We start from the raw sequence: 17,550 nt of genomic DNA, 5'->3' as shown, positions 1-17,550 counted from the left end.
CTGTCATTTTAGTAAAAATAGTTCACGAGGTAGGATGCTGCGAGAATGCAAGCTTTTAGTGTGGGATGAAAGTACAATGTCTCACAAGAAGGCTATAGAAGCTTTAAACCGGACCCTCCAGGACTTGCGAGATAGTACAGATATATTGGGAGGCATGGTAGTTTTATTGGCCGTTGATTTCCGTCAAACCCTCCCAGTGATTCAAAGGGGGAGACCAGCGGATGAAATTCAAGCGTGCATTAAATCATCAAGCTTATGGCCGACAGTTGAAAAAATCCGCCTGAAAACGAATATGAAAGTGCATCTTCATAATGACGTGGTTTCAGGACTTTACGCAGAAATATTGTTGAAAATTGGTGATGGTTGTTTAGACGTTGATGCTGAAGGCTACATATCGCTGCCAAGAGAATTTTGTAATTTAGTAGAAAGTGATGTGGATCTCATGGCTAATGTTTTTCCGGAATTGCAACAAAATTTGTGTAGTGATGAGTGGTTGTGTGCAAGAGCAATATTAGCAGCAAAACATGAAATTGTAAATAGGATCAACACTGACATTTTAAACGAGGTTCAAGGAGAAATGAACGAATATTTGTCAATGAATACAATTATGGATACGGAACTATGTAAGCACTTCATATCCTGTGGAGTTTTTAAATTCACTTGAACTATCGGTTGTACCGTCACATAAACTTCAATTGAAACTAAATGTTCCAGTAATGCTTATGCGAAATCTAGATGCTCCTCGGGTATGTAATGGGACAAAGCTTCGGATAACAAAATTGGGACAGAACATACTTGGTGCTACTATTTTAAAAGGTGTCGGTAAGGGAAATAGTGTTATAATACCTCGAATACCAATTATTCCCACTGACCTTCCATTCCAATTAAAAAGGGTTCAGTTTCCCGTCAAGCTTAGCTTTTCTGTTACTATAAACAAGGCACAAGGACAAACATTACAGGTAGTGGTCAACTTTATGTAGCCTGTTCACGTGTATCTAAAGCCCGGAATTTACACATATTTGCAAACGACGGGAAAACTTATAAATTTGTCTATAAAAATATCTCAAATTAATACTTTGTATTTTATTTTTTTAAATTGTTAGAATTCAGAATTATTTATTTTTGTTACGGTGAAATATATTTTAACATTTGTTGTTGCATTTCAATAAGCATATATTAAGGTGTTGAAACTTCATTGTCTGTTTCCAGAAGATGGAGTTGCTGAAACACACAAAAAATTTACGTTTGAATTGGAACTCTATTTTCTTAAGATTTTCAAAAAATATCAACATTTTTCGAAATGACTTCCTTATAAAAAGTATAATTACTGTCGCTTAAAAATTAAAGCATTTTTAATACAAAATCTTCAATTATCCTCAAATCACAATTTTTACCGTAATCCAGTAAATACATATACAGCCATGGCCAAGATAATAACAACGCTCCTTACTTTTAGGTAATACTGTATGTTGCACTTCAATAAGGCGAACATGTGAACGAATATGTAGCTGTGTTATTGTAACGGTTTTTATATTGCCAATCTGCTCAACGTTTGATCTTGTGAGTAAAGAAAAGTTATTTGTAATATTTTTATGAATTCCAGTAACAAAAGCGGATCTATTTTGCAAAAAGGCATCAGATGAAAGACGACTAACTTCAGGCCAAGAAGCAATGGAGGAATATGCTTTGGAGCAACGAAACGAAAATAAATGTATTCGGAATGGATGGAAAACAGTTTGTTCGTCGCCTTAAGTGCGAGGAATACAATCCGCGGTACACAAAATCAACCGTGAAGCATGGAGGTGGCACCATAATGTTATGGGGTTGTTTTTCTTGGTGTGGCGTTGGTCCAATATTCGTTATAGATGCCATACTGACAAAGGAGTCGTATGGCGTTTCCAGCAAGACAACGACCCTAAGCATTCTCAATCACCGGATCTAAATCCTATTGCGAACCTCTGGAATGAACTGAAGATTGAGGTTAGTAAGCATAAACCTACCAACAAAGCGGATCTATGGAGAATTGTCTAAGAAGTGAGGTATTGGATTCCACAAGAAAAGTGCAAGCAGTTGGTAGACTCTATGCCAAATCGAATGGATGTAGTGTTGACAAATAAAGGGTTTTTAACGAAATATTAAACATTCATTGCTAATAAATAGAAAAACAATGCGTAAGTTACGATGGACTGTCATGCGAGAGGTCTTGGGTTCGATCCCTGACTATGCCACCTAACGTTTTTTTCACGGGTGCGAGGAATTGACAAATTCTCCAAGAGTAATTCTTGTCATGAAAAGTTCTTTCTCAAATTTGCCGTTCGGATTTGGCTTAAGATTGTAGGTCCCTTCCATCCTGACAACAGTACTCGCACACAGGAATGGTTGAGAGTTGTCAGTCACTAGGCCCTAGTTCTCAAACATTTTATACCATAAATAATTGTTTCTTATATCTACATATCTAATCATAACTTTAAAAATAACTCACGTACAAAATGCAATACGTAGAATTCGACCTATAACCTTACCTTACTAAAGAAGAGAAAATAAAGTGGGTGTTATTACCCACAGACTTTAGTAAAGCTTTTGATAAAATCAGCCTTGAAATTATTTATCTTTACTTAAAGCCCTAGATTTTCCACCATTTAATCACCACTGCCAATATAGAGTTGTTTTCAGGTTCTCACCAACCCAATCCCATCTATGCAAACTCCGGGAGAGCAACTTTGGGCCTTTGTTATATGTCTTAACGATCAACGAAGTTATTAATGTCATGGATAATTTAAGTGTCTCTACTAATGCTGATGGCATGGTTTTGTCAAACATTGGTCTAAAGAATTCTTGAACACCTGTGTCTGTAAATCCCTACACAACAGCTTTTTTAGACCTCACTTTGAATACGCTAGTCAAGTCTAGTCTTAGAGAAACTTTTCGAATTCGATTTTTGATTATTTTTTCGAACTTGACAATAATAGATGTTCTAAGTTTCTTTTTTTTAAAAAAAAAAGGTTGTTGAGACCAAGAAATAACAGTTAGCGTTTTAAAATTAATAATTATTTTCCCACAAACCTACAGAAGGGGAAACCAAGTACGTAGCCAGGAGGGGGGGGGCTAGAGGGGCTTAAGCACCCCCCAAATGATTTAAAAAAAATATTTGAACAAAATTTTGTATATTCTCTTATTAGTTCCTCACTACTTATGTATATTGTTCTGAAATCATGTTGCTTTAATAAATGTTTATCCCACAAATATTATAAACTAGCTGGAAACCCGTCGAAAACGGCGGTGCATTACAGCTACTATCCGGTAGATTTCATGCTTTTTCTATATGCATAAATGCATTTTTTTATATACGCAAGTAGGTATAAATAATAGTACATACTATTTAAGTTCGAATTGTGTTTAAAAATAACTCTTAGCAATCTGGTTGCAACATACTCTTTTTTTTCATCAAAAGGAGACTATTTAGGTGCTATTATTTAAAAAAGACAAATACGCATTAATGTTAAGAGACTATCTAGTCATTATACATAATATAATTAAAAGGTGTGATGTTAAGGAGACTTTATAGGTATAGTTTAATATATTTAAGATTTCAATTTGTTTGAATTTGCATCAACCTGGTTTATTTATTTTGTGCGAATAAAGTGTTTTTTCAGTGTCTTAAGTGTTTTAAATAAGTGTTAAAAGTGAGTTTGAGTGAACCTGGTTTATTTTATGCAAAAAAAGTGTTTAAAGAAAAAAGAAAATAAACGAAAATGAAAAGACAAAGTCTGGGGATACGAATTTAAAACACCACATGGTAACCAGTTCCAAAAATGCAACCTATATAAGCCCAGAAATCCAAAACGAAATCTTGGATATATGCTCTAATATTGTCACCAGAAAAATATCTAACCGGGTTGTAAGATCGAGTTGTTTTAGCATTCTGGCTGATTAAACAATGGATGTTTCTGGCACTGAGCAACTTTCAATATGTGTCCGATATGTTGACTGCTGTACAGATCCCACGAAAAGTATGCTTCGGGAAGATTTTGTAGCTTTTATTCCTGTTGATGACCAAACTTCTGAAAACCTGATTAAAACCATATTGCAGCGATGTAAGGAACTACATCTATGAACAAGTGTGTTGACCAAGGTTATGACGGAGCAGCAAATATGTCAGGCGACTTAAGTGTAGTACATAGTAGGATAATGCAACAGTATCCAAATGCCAGATATTAAAACTTTTTAGTTTAACACTACCCTTACCAATTTTCCTTCAAAATGAATCTTTAAATTTCGTTTCTGCAATAAATCACACGAAACAAGTCTTAAGAACAAAAGAGAAACTTCCAGAGACTTTTTCAGAGACGCTTTTCAATCCGCATCACAACTTGCCAGGGATTTATTTGAAGTCAGCATAACAATTCCAAGGCTTTCTTTGAAACAAACAACGCGCTCTAATCCAGAAACATCATGTCCCGAACACTATTTTAGAGTTTCTATACTTATTCCCTGTCTAGATTCTCTTATACAAAACCTTTTCAACGATGAAACGGATCAAAACAGTATCCCGAAGCGTTATGGGCCATCCAAGACTAAGCGCACTTGCAATGCTGTCTGTTCACTCAGGTATTGATGTGGATCCAGAAGAAGTGATCGACATTATGTCAAAAAAAAGACAAGGCAACATTTACATTATGTAGTTTTTTTTTTAAATTTTTGTATATAAAATTACTTCTTCGATATTGAACAAGAAAACCCCCCTCCCGAACCGAAATCCTGGCTACGAGCCTGGGGGAAGCATAGATTTTCTACGGGAATATGAATCGGCTTGCAGCCCATATCTAGTATTTTAATGCCTTGTACTTTTTCGAAGCGTTTGGTTTTTGGTCTTACATTCATTTGTTTGGCTACCGCCTGTCAGGGAGATGTTTAGACACAAGGCGCTTAAACTTCCAATTAAGACATAGCTTCACAAATTTTGGTTTAATACAAAAAATCACTACATCAAAAAAGGGGAGACATGCAAAATTACACAATTATATGTTTTTACTACCTAATTATAAAAAGAAATAAATATTTAAAAAAAATAATATTTATTTAAATAAATAATTGAATTATCAAGACATGCCCAACTAACTAACACTATATTCCTAGGTGAAACTTTCGAGTTTCGATACATAAAATATGAAATACCAGCAAAAATCATTCTTCATAATAATCCAGTTAATATTATTGTACACCAAGCGCTGTAATCGTCTAGTAGAATCAACTTGCACAACATCCCTCTAAACCATCTCTGCTTTGCGGGAAATACTTGTCACTTTTGACATTTCTTCTCAAATGTCATTCGAACATAAATTCTTCAACTGTTTGTGTCGTGTATTTTCGTTTTGTGTTACGTTGGCTTGAATTTTTTTGTAATATTTTATTTTAAAAAGTTATAAAATAAACTTAATATTTAAACAAATGCCAAATCCCTTGACAGTCGATAAATTTGTAAAAGTGCCGGTTAAAACAATGGAAACATTTATACATGTGACTAAATTGTAAAATTATCAAAATCAAACATTTGTGCTGCAAAATTTTGTGCGTGGGAGAGTAATTCATTAATCGCCGCGTCCTTGGCATTAGTTTTATATTCTTTTGTTTTGTTAAACAAATAAAAAACTATCCACTAGTAACTACAGTGAGTACCTCTATCTTGTTTTGTTATCTTAAGTTTATAAAAATAATTTGACTGTGATGATGTTATAAATTTTATTATAATTCTATTTTATTCTACGCCCTCTCTTATCTGATACCTTCCTTTTTTTTTATAATTACTCTGTGATTTTTGATAAGAAATCATTAGGCACTTCCTATTGTTATTGCTCTGTTGTCAACAACACTTAACTTGCATTTTTCATTCTTAAAACATTCGTATGTGGTTGAAAACAAAGGTTGAACGGCGTCTTTGCTTACGAACTCGTTAAAGTGCTTTGACCCGATTCTTGCCTATGCTATGCAATCAAAAGTAAAATCCGAATCAGCAGAATCTCAAGGCGCGAAGCCCTACAAAATTAAACAACGAGTTATATTATCATATTGAATTAATATTTACTCTATTTTGTCTGCTAACAAATATTTGCATAATAAACATTGATTTATTGTTTAAATAAATTCAATTCGGGATTTTAGGTTGTGGAGAAATGTCAATGATCTATGAACTATGATGCTACGAGTTTGCATCTGTTAAGGAAATTAGTTTTGCACCATCTTTCCATTTGTCTTAATCTTCTTATTTTGAATAGACTTACAAATAAAACATAATTTAAATTAGTAGATTTGTTTTAAGTATTCCGAGCGAGCATGAATAATTAATGTGTAAAATCGGTGTTTATTTATTCTTGATGCTGCTAGAGAACTCTCAGATCTTGTTATAGATAGTTAGCAGCGCCAGAAATAGATCTCAACTTCTATAAAGGTTTTGGCTTTCAAAGTTATTCTGACTTCGAATGAGCATTATCAATTTTTTTTTTCAGAGAGAATTCTTTGTTTCTTATTTGAGATAATTCTAACTCAAAAAAAAGAACTAAAATATAATTTCTATAAGAATTAGCAAGTCATTAATAATTTACATAAAGAGAAGTTGATAATGTAACTCGACGTTATTGGCATTGTCAGGTTGACAGACATTAGCAATGCAAACACAAGTGAAACGATCTACGATCGACAGCTTGTTTAGTTTTTTTTTTGTTGGTGCTTATTCGATCAATAACCAACGTTTTGAATACAAAACTAATAAATATTATTTGATAGTTTGTTGTTGATTGCTTTTATTGGTACAAATTTGAAAGTAAAATTAGATTTTTAGGGCATCAAAGCCAATGTTAGATGAATTTTTAAGAGTACAAGGAAGGGTATTAAAATGGAAAAAATAATCTACGAATAGTTTCTTTCTACTCAAAGTTCAGAAACAATAGGTACAAATGTTAAATTTAAGTTAATTTCATTTTGCCTTGTTTTATGACACATTTGTGTTTACTTTTCAATTTATTTCCTACATTCGTGTTTACCTTTATTATAATAATTGAAAGTGTGTGTACAATACAAATTAAAAATCTTGTACATATGATTTTAAATTGAGGCTAATAATGTAAGCTCTATTTTTGTGCATAACTTATTTGAAGGCTATGATAAAAATAGTGATATATAATACAAATAAGAACAAAGTTAATGATATGTGTACATAGCTATTAAGCGCCAGAACACCGTAGGACTACGAATTTAGCCGGGTAAAAACGAAGTTTATAGATTGATGCGTTCTGGCCTTTTTGTAGTTTAATATTAAAATTCAAAACTTTTAGCATGTGTATGTTAGGGTTGTCCATTTTTTTGTTCTCTAATTTTCAGATCGACGCACGACACTTCTTCAGTATCCAGGATATCCGAACAATCCGAAAGGCCAACATTGACTCGGACCACTACCTCGTTGTAGCCAAGGTACGGCTACGGATATCCCAATCCAAGCCAAAACAAGGAAGTACTGTGAGAAGATTCGACGTTAGACGGCTACAATCGCAAGAGACTGCCATGCCCTTTTCCGATCGAGTCTCTAATAACCTCCTAAGGAGTCCTGCATTAAGCATTGAAAACCAGTGGCAACATTGCCTTGCAGCCATCAGAGATGCCGCCTCTGAAGTGCTAGGTTTCACACGGCCACCACAGCGAAACCACTGGTTTGACGACGAATGCCGGCAAGCTCACGCAGCGAAACAAGAGGCATACAAAACGGCGCTGCACAAAAGGACTAGAGCTGCTCGCGAGCTCTACGAGCAGAAGAGGAGAGAGGAACACCGGCTTCTTAGACGGAAAAAAAGAGAGCATGAGAAGCGCGCGATCGAGGAGATAGAGGGATGTCACAACAGGAATGAGGTTCGTAAATTTTACCAAAAGGTACAAAAAACCTCCCAAGGGTACCAGCCACGAACCGAAGCCTGTAAAGACGATCAAGGGAACATCGTAGTAGAACCACAGTCGATGCTGAGAATATGGAAAGATCACTTCTCCAAGTTATATAACGGCGACGACGAACCGAATTCCGCTGTAAGGGAGATAGAACCACTCAACCTCGGCGACGCAGATCAACAATTCCGCCTACCCGACCTTGACGAAGTGAAGATAGCTATATCTAAACTTAAGTCAAACAAAGCTGCTGGAGCTGACGGCATCACCGCCGAACTATTCAAAGCAGGAGGCGATGACTTGGTAGGGAGCATGCACCAACTCATCTGCAAAATTTGGTCGGAAGAAAGCATGCCCGATGAGTGGAATCTCAGCATAGTGTGCCCGATACATAAGATAGGAGACCCTCTAAACTGCGCCAACTACAGAGGCATTAGTCTCTTGCGTATAAGATCCTCTCTGCCGTATTATGTGAACGTCTGAAGCCATTCGTCAACAACCTGATTGGTCCTTATCAGTGTGGCTTCAGACCAGGAAAGTCCACTATCGACCAAATATTCACACTACGGCAGATCTTGGAAAAAACCCAGGAGCTTCAAATCGATACCCACCATCTCTTTATCGATTTTAAAGCCGCGTATGGCAGCATCTATAGGGAAGAGCTCTACCGAGCAATGTCTAGTTTTGGCATCCCCGTCAATCTTATCCGTTTGTGCAGAATGATGATGGAGAATGCACGCTGCTCTATCAAGGTCGGAAAAGATCTTACCGATGCATTTGATGTCAAAAAAGGTTTTAGACAAGGCGATGCACTGTCATGCTACTTCTTCAACATCGTTCTGGAAAGAATTGTGCAAAACTCAACCGTCAACACTAGAGGCACAATCTTCCAAAGATCCATCCAATTACTCGGATACGCAGATGATATTGACATAATTGGAAGATCAAAGCGTGATGTCAGTGGAGCGTTTTTGAGCATTGCGACGGAAGCGAAGAAGATGGGTTTAGTGGTCAATGAGGGCAAGAACAAGTATATGCTGTCATCAAAAAAGGACACTGAACGACGACGTCTTGGACAAAACGTCACCATGGACAGCTATAACTTTGAGGTAGTTAAGGACTTTGGCTACCTAGGCACCGCTATAAACACCGACAACGAAACCAGCGCTGAAATCAAACGAAGAATAACTCTTGCAAATCGCTGCTTCTTTGGACTTAGAAGGCAATTGAGAATTAAAGTTCTCTCTCGAGCATCTAAAATCACCATCTATAAGACACTCATCATCCCAGTTCTCATCTATGCCGCTGAGACCTGGACCCTATCAAAGAAAGATGAAAGCGTCTTAGGATGCTTCGAGAGCAAAATTCTTCGGGTGATTTTTGGTCCCGTATGCATCGATGGAGAATGGAGGAGAAGATATAACGACGAGCTGTACGGGCTGTACAGCGACACTGACCTAGTTAGCAGAATCAAAGTCCAACGGCTTAGATGGCTAGGTCATGTAGAGCGGATGGACATCAACGCTCCAGCCCGGAAGGTCTTCGAATCCAATCCCGAGGGACGGCGCAGTAGAGGCAGACCGCGACTCAGATGGCGCACCCAGGTGGGAGAGGACCTCAACCAACTTGGCGTGCGAAACTGGAGACAGCTAGCTAGGGACCGAGCTGGCTGGAGACGCTTATTGGTTGAGGCCCAGGTCCGCCCCGGACTGTAGCGCCACCTTAAGTAAGTAAGTAATTTTCAGCTTGACCACCCCAAAAATTTGCTACACGTGTTTTTAATTACAACATAGTAAAGTTTCAACAATACAACTGAACTGGAAGGGGGTGCTCAATCGACTTTTGTTCTCTCAAAAACATCGTTATTAAAATAAACTATAAGGAAGTTATATTAAATATTGTTAACAGTTTTATAAATTATTTAAACAATAGACGTGGAGTGAATAAGTGTTGCAAAATGTATTTATCTACTCGGAAAAAAAACGAAATGTCTGTACTTTAGTGCCGAGATATTGGACCGTTGATAAGGCTAAACCAACTCCCTATTCTTCGACAAGTCGTACTTCGTTACCACCATATATTAAATAAATTAAAAAACGTGAAATATTCGGCGAATGTAATTGTGCAAGAACTTTTAGAATTATGGGCCAGATCCGATATTCCAACAACAAAATCACTGCATTGAAAAGTTGATAAAATTGCATAAAAAGTGACTTATTTTGAAGAAAAATAAAGAAAGACAAACTCTTTGACATTTCTCATTCAAGAGCCATGAATTTGAAGAAAATTGTGGAAGAGAAAGCATTTCTCATTGATCAAAGAGGAGAACGCAAGATGATAATGACATCAATTGACAAAAAGGTACTCCGAGAAATTGGTTATAAAAATAACGGTTCATCTTCCATGATGTTAAGTCAAAAACTAGACTTTGGTTGCAGCTTCACCAGTACTTCTGGTGCAAGCACATTAAAGGGTAAGTCTGATGATGAGTTTAAAGTGGTTTTACCAAAACAGACCAGTAAAGCTACTAGTTTTATTGATGCTGTGCCGAATTACAAAAGACTTCTGATATAGTTGCACCAATCCTTGAGGCAATTTTTACCAGCTGTCTTTACCTGGTCCATGTGCCCTTGGCATGGAGAGAAGTTAAAGTTGTTTTTATACCTAAAGCAGGTAAATGCTCCCAAGTCAATCCTAAAGATCTACAACCTATAAGTCTATCAGCATTCCTTCTTAAGACCCTGGAAAGATTGATTGATATCCATTTAAGGGCACGTATCGATACAAGACTTCTGTCTTCGTCTCAACATGCCTATTGTAAAGGTAAATCGGTGGAAACAGCGTTACACACTTTAGTACGCACCATCGAATATTCCTTCCATCATAAAGAGTTCACTATGGTTGCTTTCCTTGACATCGAAGGTGCCTTTAACAACGTGGACACATCTGCAATCACATCTGCACTCACATCTCTGTAGAGAGTTTGCTTCGGGAGTTAATTCATTTAATGCTTACTAGCAGAATAATTAACTCAAAACTAGGCAACTCTTCTAGCAGACGATTCGTTAGTAGAGGGACACCGCAAGGTGGTGTTTTATCCCGTCTCCTCTGGAACCTAGTGGTGAATGAAATCCTAACTAGTCTGGAGCGAAGGGTTTCAGAGTGATAGCCTATGCGGACGACGTTGCTATAGCAGTTTCAGGAAAGCATCTTAATATCCTAAAAGAACTCTTACAAAATGCCTTGGACAGACTAATACTTTGGGCTGATCGGCGTGGACTGGGTGTTAACCCACACAAAACCGATCTGGTCTTATTTTCGAGGAGATACAAAATTCCATTTGTCAACCCTCCTTATATCAAAGGAATCCAATTAAAATTCTCAGACGAGGCTAAATACCAGGGTCTTGTCTTAGACAAAAAACTAAATTGGAAACGCAAAGTACAGGAAAGAGTCAAAAAAGCTACTGTAGCTGTCTTTTCTTGCAAAAAAGCTATTGGTAATGAATGGGATTTACAGCCCAGAATCACGCATTGGCTATACACATCGGTAATCAGACCGATTTTAACGTACGGTGTGGCAGTATGGTGGACTGCTTTAGAGAAAGGTATAAACAGGGATAAGTTAAATAAAGTCCAACGTTCAGCCTGCCTATGTATAAGCGGATTGCTTCGCACGACCCCGTCTGCGGCACTGGACACCTTGCTCTACCTTACACCTCTTGACATATTTAGTAAACAAATAGCTGCATGCTCTGCTATTCGCCTCAATGCTTCGTCGCAGTGGACTAACAACAACATTGGCCACTCCATAATTCTAAGGTACTTAGAATCAATTCCAAAGCACACAAAATACACCATCCCCCAACTACAATTCGACAAAAACTTCCAGATTTCCAGATTGGAGGATGAGTCAATTCATTTTTACACAGATGGGTCAAAAACCAAAGATGGGGTTGGTGGAGGTGTGTACTCTGAACGACTGAAATTAAGTCTCTCATTCCGCCTTCCCAATCATTGTAGCGTGTTCCAGGTGGAACTTTTAGCGATTAAGGAAGTCTTGTCTTGGATCAAAGAAAACGTGATATCAACATCTGATATCCGTATTTTCTCTGACAGCCAGGCCGCTATCAAATCTCTGAACTCTGTCTCTACAAACTCTATAACAGTCCATAACTGTCGATTATCTCTAATGGAGATGGCGCAACAGTTTAATATTCACCTTTGCTGGGTGCCGGGCCATAGAGACATTCCAGGTAACTGTAAGGCAGATGAACTCGCCAGGAACGGTACAGTACAGCCCATCCCATCCTACCACGTTTGGCAAGTACTGGCATACCAATCGCTACTTGTAAACTGCTGCTAATGCGAGACGCTGTGAGTAGGGCAGGCTGGTTCCATTGAGCTTAGGAGGAAGCCTCAAGATTCATGTGATATCACAATGGGCCATTAAACTGGCCTAAGTGTGTCCGTTTCCATCTTGGACAGCCAATATAACTTAACCTAACCTAACCTAATTTTGGTACACTAATCTACACCAAAATTTGGATGGAAGCGCCATTGGCAGCAGATGCACCAGATAATGACTTGCTTCTTTGGAAAAACTTAAAATTCTACGAAGCCATTGATGCTGAAATAAGTGTAGTAACTAGGGGTGTCTTAGAGCGTCACTTATGGTATTTGTCTGACGAATTGGTCGCCTTAGCCCTATTTTCTAACAATCTCACTAATAGTGACAAAACGGCCATAATAAAAAAAAAAAAAAGTTGATGGTGGTAAACGTTTAGTACGAGGTGATTCCACTAAACTTATTTTGGAGGCTACATTGGAAGCTTTTGTATCACAAAGAATGCTTAAAACACTTTCAGTTCTAGATATCAAGGGCTCTTTCTTGCAATTACCTCCTGAGACTTGGAGTGACAATTCCGATTACCTTCACGGAAAAAACTGCGTGGAAAATTAGCGTAAAGAATTTTCGTCCGATTGTTTCTGATATACTGGAAAAAGTTTTCGATTTCTCATAAGTTAGCCAATTATGTCTTGCAGAATTACATTGACAATTATTGATAAGTTACTTTATCCTACATCGCCTAAGGAAAGTAAAGGATGTCAAAGGCAGTCGCTCTGTTATTACGGTTTCAGTGTTTAGGTAATGTCAGGCTTCTACCAATACCTTTATTTGAAAATCGTATTTGCTAATTATTTATATTGACAACACTGGTCTGAATAATCAAGTATTTTTTATCAGCCTTTTTATTTATAATCTTTTTACAAATCTTTATATCCTAGATGTGAATATTAAAGAAAATCGGTGTTGTGAAATAAAACCAACATTAAAAAATTAGCCTCATTGCGCTTAACCAAAGTATACCAAGACAAATTTCAGCAGTTGCCTTTCAAAAAGTTTGAAAATAAGACCAACTTATTTTAACAGCGAAGTATGAAAGTTAAATTAAACCAATTTGACCTTATTTCACTTTGTTTAATTGTAATTAGACAAACTGCTAGAAATTTGCTTTATTAAACTTTATAAAAGCCCAATAAATTGAATGTGGCCTTGTTTCACTTTATTTTATTTCACGGCACCTAGTTCGGAAGTTCAGTTTTAGGAAGTTCGTATTACTTATGACTGCTCAAACTAACAAACTTTAGTTCTTGACACTTTTTTCATATTTGATGAAAAATTTAAAAGGATAATCTCTTTAAGAGTACGGATTCATTGCTAAAACTAAAAGATGACTTCACGGAATGTTTAATCATACATGGTGCAGCATTTTTTTAAAAGGTGGGTGTCCTTTTGAGAGTAAACGTGCTGCGAGTCGCTCTCAAGTGGACATAGATAGATCTCGCAAGTGGACATAGTCTGGAAAGTAGCTCGCGAAAAGTTGACTAATTACTCTCGACATTCGATGTTTTTGAAAGTCACTCACAAGGGGACACATGGTGTTTACCACTATCCGAGATAAGCTCGCGGAAAACCAACACAGTTCGTATTTTACGAGTAGCTGTCGATAGTAAACATGGCAAAGCAGTGAACGTTGGAGAAAACCAATCATAAAATAAATAAATTAGGTGGCGCAACAGTCCATGAAGAACCAGGGCCTAGTAGCGTACAACTCTCAACCATTCCTGTGTGCGAGTACTGGTGTCAGGGATGGTAGGGACCTACAGTTAATATGCAGAATCAGAACGGCTTTAGATAGCACTTTTCATGACAAGAATTACTCTTGAAGGATTTTTCAATTCCTCGCGAGAGGTAGTACCCGTAAAAAAAGTTAGGTGGTACAGGTTTTCTGTTTTGTATTTTTTTTTCTATTTTTTTTTGTGCCACCATGCCTATTCTACTTAAAACTAAACCCTAAAACTATAAAACAAGTATGTAAGCCGGCCAAGGCTTAAAACCCCATCCCGACTACTCAATATCAAGTGCCGATTGAAGCCACCAAAACTGGTTCTCCTGCCTCACCCTATCATTTCGGTCCCGTTCGGACACAGCCCTACTGAAACGAAGGAGCCTTGTGCATGACATCCCGATTGTACTGGAGTCGCCTATCCACGGTTCTTCGTCTGACGTGGTAGATTAACGGAACTGTCAATCTATCCTGTATCAGACCGCATTTGTCTAAAAAGAGGAATGCCTCTGGTGGAATGAAGCCGCTCAAGCGTGCACTTTCAAAATACTCGTCGTTCGGATAGAACGCCCCGAAAATTAAATTGTTGGTCGAAGACATAGCTCTTGCAATGTGACCTCGAACGAGTTTTATCACGAAATTGTCAATTCTGATGATTCGAGCCCCGTTGTGTAGGACCTCGTTAGAATAGTAATGCACATAAGAAGACTCGGCTGTTCGAAATAAGCCGGTACAGCGTCGTAAACACTGCCGCTCGAACACCCGAAACTTCTCCATGTGAGAAGGGGCAACGTTGAACCACACAGGACAACCATAAACAATCATTGGCCGTATGAGGGCCATGTAGCAAATTACCTTCACTCTGGGGTCAAGCCGACTGCTAAAAAACAGCCGTTTCGTCAGAGCGAAGGCTCCTCTGGCCCTGGTCAGAGCAGCATTTATATGTCTGTCGAAATATAAATACTGATCTAACCAGATACCGAGGTACTTCACTACACTTTTGCTCGCTAATGGCTGCCCGTGAAGATCAACGATGACCATCTTGCGCCAATTCTTACATGTATCCCTCGTGGCTCCAGCCAACGGGGTCCGGAACAGAATTGTCTCCGACTTCTGGACATTTATTTTCAGTTTCCAGTCGTCGCAATATCGCTGAATCTTGTCGAAATCACGCTGCAAGAGAATTCTAATAACCTCAACCTTTCGGGCCGTTCTGTACGCAATTAGATCGTCGGCGTACGCAATTGCTTTGTAAGACTACCTATCAGATCGCTGGTGTAAATGCTGAAGAGAATCGGCGAATTCACTGCTCCCTGTTGAAGACCATTTTTAATTGAGAATTGTGTGGTAGAAGTTACATTGACACTTTTGACAACAAACTTTCTACCGTTAAGCATATCATAAAGTATAAACAACAATGGCTTGCTTATGCCAAGCCTACTCAGTTTTAGGTAAAGACCTTCAAACCATACGGTGTCAAAGGCCTTTTCCAGAACAGCACCTGTGCATTGTTGTTTTGATTAATTTCATTGGATATCAAAAACGAGTTTAGACGCAGCATAAATTGTGTCATGACCCGCCTTGAACCCGAACTGTTTATCCGGAATTATTTTGTTATCCGCAGCCCACTTAGTCAGAGCACTATTGATGATCTTTTCGAAAACTTTGATGATGCTCGGAACAAGACTTATCGACCGAAGATTTGACGGGTTGGAGTTGTCCTTTCCCTTTTTCGGGAGAGGATGAACCACAGCGGTCTTCCAATGCACTGGATAATATAAATTATTCAGTGCATTATTGAAGAGTGTGGTGTAAATTGCTTCCATCGGTAAATGTCTTAGTACAACGTTGGATATACCATCGACACCTGCTGACTTTTTGTTTTTTATTGAGTTGAAGATGAGCTGAAGCTCAACCTTCGTCACTAACAAGGGACTTGGTCCCGTTTGCTCGGCGATTATGGCATTTGCAAAGGAATCGCATGAAACCGCTCTTCTCAGATCTCCAATGTGTGATATCATTACGTAGGTAAAAGTGATTAAGTAGGGCTCTGTTTTCCAGGTCGTGGTTGGGGCGAATGCTAACATTCACCTTGTACACTTGCTGGAAAGCGGCTCCCACCGCCTCCACTTTTTACTTCGGATCTTCAATTATACAAAATTCATCGTCAAAGATGGTTTCTTCTGTATCTATTTGCGCTGTCCTGAGTACGTCTCTGTTCTCTTCGGTTATTTGGAGTTTGGAGTCATTGTCGTTCTTTTTCCTGAATATTTTGTTGATTTTAGGGAACATACTAGGGTCACTGGAATTAACTGACCGAATCTTGCGGTCCCAGTATTAGTTAATTGATAACCTGTAGTTCTCCCTAATCAAAAGATTGACATTTTTTATTGACGATTCAATGTCCTAACCTCCAAGTCGAGTGGGTCTGTAAGTCGTCTGTACAAGTTTTTGAGTGTTGTCAGTAAGCCACTCTTGTGCCTACGTAGTTCGTCAATTGTCGTGTTTCTGTAAGCGTCCATTTGGTCCCGTTCTTTGTACTTTGGAACTGTCCGTTCCATCGTTCGTTTTATTGTTTCGTCCATCTGTTGTAAATGTTGGTCAATTTCTGTATTTGTCAGGTTTCTGTTGTTTGGTGGGGCTATGTCACTCGAACGAAGTTCTCTCGCTAGGGCATTGGTGAAACGAGGCCACCGCATCTTACTGTAATTGTAAGAATGCGTTGGAACGTATTCCTCCAACTTCACGCGTTCGTTCGGAATCTGCATTACAGCAGCCAGTCCGCAGTGATCACTGTCGTACTCGACTGTCTGTAAGCAGTTTCGAGGGTGATTACCCACTTTGTCTATAACTGTCAGTCTGGTGTCGTACAGCAAAAGATCCAGAAAGGAGCCGCTTCTTGGATACGATGGCTTTTCGGTAGCCAGCAGGTCGACGCCAAATTCAACGCTGTAAAGATTCATCAAATTAAAAAGATGATTACCTCTGGGATTATTATGTTGATTTCCCCAATCTTTATGTTTTGCGTTGAAATCACCGGCCAAGATGAATTAATTTTCTTCCAAGCTCAGTCCAACGCACTAACCCTCACGCTACGGGTACTACAAAAACCAATTAACTTATTTAAAAATATGAGTCAGTTGAATTACTGTGGAGAACTACGGATAAATCATTCCGCGATAGAAATAAAAAAAGCGTAATATTAATCGAATTTGCGAAATAGTTTTCATGTTCTAAAGACGAAATATAAAGAAAGCTTCAAACCTAAAGAAACCAGGTGATATTCATTTTTATGGAAAATCATACAACGGAAGCTTTGACCAATTTTACAATCTATGTAACTTCAAATCTAAAGAAGATTGCTTTCATTTCATCAATGTTTGTCCAATTTTTAACCAGCAAAGAAGAGTATGCTTTGGTAAACCATTCCTATCAGTACAGGAAACGGTTGAAATTTTAAATGGATCAGATTAAAGGCACCTTGGCAAATTTGT

The 17,550-nt window shown here is 38.1% G+C and overlaps 1 protein-coding gene across 3 annotated transcripts in view; it reads left to right on the top strand.

The window, feature by feature from the left end:
* Positions 1-5,343: 5,343 nt before the first annotated feature.
* The window catches only part of LOC129951898 (zinc transporter ZIP11), a 35,057-nt gene continuing 22,850 nt past the window's right edge, over positions 5,344-17,550 (top strand). For all 3 annotated transcript variants that reach the window (XM_056064256.1, XM_056064254.1, XM_056064257.1), the window contains exon 1: positions 5,344-5,668. The gene's annotated coding sequence lies outside the window, so the exon portion shown is untranslated. The remainder of the gene's footprint in view (positions 5,669-17,550) is intronic.

The sequence above is a fragment of the Eupeodes corollae genome, chromosome 3 (assembly GCF_945859685.1).
Source record: "Eupeodes corollae chromosome 3, idEupCoro1.1, whole genome shotgun sequence".
Classification (NCBI taxonomy): Eukaryota; Metazoa; Arthropoda; class Insecta; order Diptera; family Syrphidae; genus Eupeodes; species Eupeodes corollae.
Note: the sequence above shows the minus strand (reverse complement) of the source record. Positions and strands in the feature narration are given on the sequence as shown.